Raw genomic sequence first — 6,544 nt, 5'->3', positions numbered from 1 at the left:
CCAAAGTAATCCAGGAGTGGATCACTGGACAGCGGTCAAGAACATCCTGAAATACCTGAAAATGACTAAGGATATGTTTCTCGTTTATGGAGGTGACAAAGAGCTCGTCGTAAATGGTTACGTCGATGCAAGCTTTGGCATTGATCCGGATGACTCTAAGTCACAAACCGGATACGTATTTATATTGAATGGTGGAGCTGTAAGTTGGTGCAGTTCTAAGCAAAGCGTTGTGGCAGGATCTGTGTGAAGCGGAGTACATAGCTGAAGGAAATATGCCCTAGAGGCAATAATAAAGTTATCATTTATTTCCTTATATCATGATAAATGTTTATTATTCATGCTAGAATAGTATTAACCGGAAACATAATACTTGTGTGAATACATAGACAAACAGAGTGTCACGAGTATGCCTCTACTTGACTAGCTCGTTGATCAAAGATGGTTATGTTTCCTAGCCATAGACATGAGTTGTCATTTGATTAACGGGATCACATCATTAGGAGAATGATGTGATTGACTTGACCCATTCCGTTAGCTTAGCACTTGATCGTTTAGTATTCTGCTATTGCTTTCTTCACGACTTATACATGTTCCTATGACTATGAGATTATGCAACTCCCGTTTACCGGATGAACACTTTGTGCGCTACCAAACGTCACAACGTAACTGGGTGATTATAAAGGTGCTCTACAGGTGTCTCCAAAGGTACTTGTTGGGTTGGCGTATTTCGAGATTAGGATTTGTCACTCCGATTGTCGGAGAGGTATCTCTGGGCCCACTCGGTAATGCACATCATTATAAGCCTTGCAAGCATTGTAACTAATGAGTTAGTTGCGGGATGATGCGTTACGGAACGAGTAAAGAGACTTGCCGGTAACGAGATTGAACTAGCTATTGAGATACCGACGATCGAATCTTGGGCAAGTAACATACTGATGACAAAGGGAACAACGTATGTTGTTATGCGGTTTGACCGATAAAGATCTTCGTAGAATATGTGGGAGCCAATATGAGCATCCAGGTTCCGCTATTGGTTATTGACCGGAGACGTGTCTCGGTCATGTCTACATAGTTCTCGAACCCGTAGGGTCCACACGCTTAAAGTTCGATGATGATTATATTATGAGTTTTTGTGTTTTGATGTACCGAAGGTAGTTCGGAGTCCCGGATGTGATCACGGACATGACGAGGAGTCTCGAAATGGTTGAGGCGTAAAGATCGATATATTGGATGACTATGTTCGGACAACGGAATGGTTTCGGGGAGTTTCGGACATATACCGGAGTACCGAGGGATTACCGGAACCCCCCGGGGAGTTTAATGGGCTAAGATGGGCCTTAGTGGAGAAGAGGAGGGGCGGCTAGGGCTGGCCGCGCGCCCCCTCCCCCTCTAGTCCGAATTGGACAAGGAGGGAGGGGCGGCGCCCCCTTTCCTTCCTCCTCTCTCCTTCCCTTCCTTTCCCCTCCTACTCCAACTAGGAAAAGAGGGAGTCCTACTCCCGGTGGGAGTAGGGCTCCTCCCCGGAGCACCCTCCTCCTGGCCGGCGGCCTCCTCCCCCTGATCCTTTATATACGGGGGCAGGGGGCACCTCTAGACACAACAATTGATCTCTTGATCTCTTAGCCGTGTGCGGTGCCCCCCTCCACCATATTCCACCTCGATCATATCGTACCAGTGCTTAGGCGAAGCCCTGCATCGGTAGCAACATCATCACTGTCATTACGCCGTCGTGCTGACGGAACTCTCCCGTGAAGCTCTGCTGGATCGGAGTTCGCGGGACGTCATCGAGCTGAACGTGTGCTGAACTCGGAGGTGCCGTACGTTCGGTACTTGGATCGGTCAGATTGTGAAGACGTACGACTACATCAACCACGTTGTGCTAACGCTTCCGCTTTCGGTCTACGAGGGTACGTGGACAACACTCTCCCCTCTCGTTGCTATGCATCACCATGATCCTGTGTGTGCGTAGGAATTTTTTTGAAATTACTACGTTCCCCAACAATAGCTGCTTCGGAAGCAGCAAATGAAGGAGTCTGGATGAAGGAGTTCATATCCGATCTAGGTGTCATACCTAGTGCATTGGGTCCAATGAAAATCTTTTGTGACAATACTGGTGCAATTTCCTTGGCAAAGGAATCCAGATTTCACAAGAGAACCAAGCACATCAAGAGACGCTTCAATTCCATCCGCGATCAAGTCAAGGAGGGAGACATAGAGATTTGCAAGATACATACGGATCTGAATGTTGCAGACCCGTTGACTAAGCCTCTCTCACGAGCAAAACATGATCAGCACCAAGACTCCATGGGTGTTAGAATCATTACTGTGTAATCTAGATTATTGACTCTAGTGCAAGTGGGAGACTGAAGGAAATATGCCCTAGAGGCAATAATAAAGTTGTTATTTATATTTCCTTATATCATGATAAATGTTTATTATTCATGCTAGAATTGTATTAACCGGAAACTCAGTACATGTGTGAATACATAGACAAACAGAGTGTCATTAGTATGCCTCTACTTGACTAGCTCGTTGAATCAAAGATGGTTAAGTTTCCTAGCCATAGACATCAGTTGTCATTTGATTAACGGGATCACATCATTAGAGAATGATGTGATTGACTTGATTCATTCCGTTAGCTTAGCACTTGATCGTTTAGTATGTTGCTATTGCTTTCTTCATGACTTATACATATTCCTATGACTATGAGATTATGCAACTCCCGAATACCGGAGGAACACTTTGTGTGCTATCAAACGTCACAATGTAACTGGGTGATTATAAAGATGCTCTACAGGTGTCTCCGATGGTGTTTGTTGAGTTGGCAGAGATCAAGATAAGGATTTGTCACTCCGATTGTCAGAGAGGTATCTCTGGGCCCTCTCGGTAATGCACATCACTATAAGCCTTGCAAGCAATGTGACTAATGAGTTAGTTGCGAGATGATGCATTACGGAACGAGTAAAGAGACTTGCCGGTAACGAGATTGAACTAGGTATTGAGATACCGACGATCGAATCTCGGGCACGTAACATACCGATGACAAAGGGAACAACGTATGTTGTTATGCGGTTTGACCGATAAAGATCTTCGTAGAATATGTAGGAACCAATATGAGCATCCAGGTTCCGCTATTGGTTATTGACCAGAGATGATTCTCGGTCATGTCTACATAGTTCTCGAACCTGTAGGGTCCGCACGCTTAACGTTCTGTGACGATCGGTATTATGAGTTTATGTGTTTTGATGTACCGAAGGTTGTTCAGAGTCCCGGATGTGATCACGGACATGGCGAGGAGTCTCGAAATGGTCGAGACATAAAGATCGATATATTGGATGGCTATGTTTGGACATCGGAATGGTCCCGGGTGGGTTCGGGCATTTACCGGAGTACCGGGAGGTTACCGGAACCCCCCGGGGAGTGTATGGGCCTTATTGGGCCTTAGTGGGAGAGAGGTGGAGGCGGCCTAGGAGGGGGCGCGCCCCCCCAAACCCAATCCAAATTGGGAGGGGGCCAGCCCCCTTTTCTTCCTCCCTCTCTCCTCCTTCCTTCGTCTCCTACTCCTACTTGGAGGGGGGGGGGGGAATCCTACTCCCGGTGGGAGTAGGACTCCCCTAGGGCGCGCCATAGAGAGGGCCGGCCCTCCCCCTCCTCCACTCCTTTATATACGGGGGAGGGGGCACCCCATATACACATAAGTTGATCATTGTCTTAGCCGTGTGCGATGCCCCCCTCCACCATAATCCACCTCATTCATATCGTCGTAGTGCTTAGGAGAAGACCTGCACCGGTAGCTTCATCATCACGCCGTCGTGCTGACGAAGCTCTCCCTCGACACTCAGCTGGATCGAGAGTTCGTGGGACGTCACCGAGCTGAAAGTGTGCAGATCGCAGAGGTGCCATACTTTCGGTACTAGGATCGGTCGGATCGTGAAGGCGTACTACTACATCAACCGCGTTGTCATAACGCTTCCGCTTTCAGTCTACGAGGGTACGTAGACAACACTCTCCCCTCTCGTTGCTATGCATCACCTAGATGGATCTTGCGTGTGTGTAGGATTTTTTTGAAATTTACTGCGTTCCCCAACATTTCGTTGCCTGCATAGGCCTCGACCAGGCCCACGCGGGAAGTGTCCAGCCTGTTTGGTAGCCCGCATACACTATTGGGCCTGCATCGCACACTTCTTAAAGCACCTCTGGGCCTGGCTCCCTGGAAACGCTCAGATCGGCAGTTTCTCTCGAGCCAGGCCGAGCGGAAGCGCAGCGAGCGGTCCCCTGCACGAGGAGAAACGGGAGGGATGTGAGGTGTTTACCTGGTGTCTTTTTCAACCTCCAGTAAGCTCCTCTCTAATCTCCTCTCTTCCATGCCCCTCTAATCTACACAACGATGCTTAGATTCGTGGTAAGCTCTACACGAAAAAGATGCATCTCGATGCTACGGTTCCATTCAGGCGATCGGTTCGTAGTTTCGTCGGTCGTAAGTTCTTAATCTCGTCTTCCCGTTTGGAGCTATTCTAGACGAATTCTGTCAGATTCGTCGCGCACGATCAATCATTTGAAATTTCCTTTGACCAGCGGCCTAATCTCACAGTTCCGCACAACATTCGTGTTGTAACTTTTTGGTTTCGACGATCATAGCTTCATCTCTCTTTGAGCAGCAGTCTACTGCACTGACGCCGCCATGTCGAGCTCCTCTGTCTTGTGCTCAGAGCCCTCCTATTCGTCCTTCTCGACGCCGAAGCCCTTCCTCTTGATCTCATTGCCCCCGTCCTACTACACTAGAGTCGTTTTCGGTGTCACTTATCTCGGCCTACTCTCTGTCGTCCTCCTACTGCACTGACGCTGCAATGGCGCGCACACTGCTTCTTGTGTCCTTTGCCTCCATGCACACTACAGTTCGGCGCGCCGCCCACGGGGTCGATCATCTTGGCCTCCTCTCTCTCGCCCTACTACACTGGAGTCATTTCCGGTGTCGATCATCTCGGCCTCTTTTCTCGTCCATTGCACTGACGATACCATGGCGAGGGCACTGCATTCTCCTCCTCTGTCGACTGTCTTTGCGCGAGCACCGCAAGTAGTTCGCCGACGGTGTCGCTCGTCGTGCCGCCGACGGGGTCGCTTGTCCAAGACTCCATGCTCGTCATGTCGGACAGGACGCCACGACCACTATCCACCGCAGTCGCCATGGTCCGGCGCGCACTGCATTTCTTCTCCCACTTTCTCTGCTATCTCTTAACCTTATGTGCTAAGTGCAAGTGCTAGCTCTTAATCATACCCCATGCGGGCAACCAAACAGCGTGTAGTTGCATGCGCCGAGACAATGCAGGCAACCAAACAACGTGCCAAAGTTGATCTCCTAATGCAGGCAGTCCATATGCAGGCAACCAAACAACTCGCAGATGTCGCATATGAGGCTGTTTTTCTAGAGCCAGGCCGAGTGGAGATGTGTATGCAACGCGGGTACTGTAGGCAACGGCAACCAAACACGCCCTTATTGTCCCCAATCTTCTTCTTCGTCTCAGCGAGGTGAGCTCTTTCTTTGTTGTGGAGGTTTTGGGGGTGGTGCGACGGTGCTATGGCGGTTGGCGTCGCTTGGTGCGGCTGCGTGTACATGAGTTTCGAGCGTTCATATTTGATCGAGGCTTGGCCAATAATGGCCAGTTCGTCGGGGTGCTGGTCCTTTGGGCCTAAGCTTGTTGACTTCGCGTCTGCCATGGAGGATTGTCAGGGAATATGCGAAGCGGCAATGGCGGTGGCGTGCCAGCGACTCATTCCGGCGAGATTGGCTGTGTGGCTCCCTAGGGTCCTTGTTGTAAATTTTCTTCTTTGTGGGGTGCTGTTTGTAATTAGCTGGGCATCTTAATAGATCCATGGGTTTGTTCGCAAAAAGGGTAGGCTCAAAACATCAACTGGTGTATGTAAAACACCTTAACATAGTTTGAAGTGAAATAGTTAGTTGACTAAGTAGTAGTATCATTTTTCGATGATAGGCTTAAGCATGTCAGAGCCTCTCTTGTAGAATCGCCACAAAGAAGAAAATCTCGCTTGTTGTGTACCATTCCATTATACATTGAAATTTGTGCAAGTCAAAAATTGATGAAAATATTATTCTCATAGTAACACATGTAGTAAATGGCGCGGCAAGTATTTAAAAAGGAGTACACAAGTTGACGATGGCCAACCTAAGGCTATTGGCAAATTGACGATAAGACCGACAATCATTTGAGAGCCAGACAAACACACAGTCGCTCCTATTATAAATAAAATATGTTACCTTCGTCTCAAAAATTTTGTCCTACATTTATCTAGATATAAAAGTATCTAACACTAAAATATGATTAGATGTATCCTTATTTAAAAATATTTAAAACAAGAATTTTGAGACCAAGGGAGTAGAAAATTTTGAGGACGGAATATAGCAAGACAGCGATCCGTTTTGACGCTCTATATGATACCATTGATTTTGTGCTATGTTTGGTTAAAGACAAGATAAATGGACAACGTACGTGTGGAGACTTGGTCCAGGACGTCGATCTACTAATTT

The sequence above is a fragment of the Triticum aestivum genome, chromosome 6D (assembly GCF_018294505.1).
Source record: "Triticum aestivum cultivar Chinese Spring chromosome 6D, IWGSC CS RefSeq v2.1, whole genome shotgun sequence".
Taxonomy (NCBI): Eukaryota; Viridiplantae; Streptophyta; class Magnoliopsida; order Poales; family Poaceae; genus Triticum; species Triticum aestivum.
The sequence above is the reverse complement of the archived record's forward strand: the minus strand, read 5'-3'. Positions refer to the sequence as shown.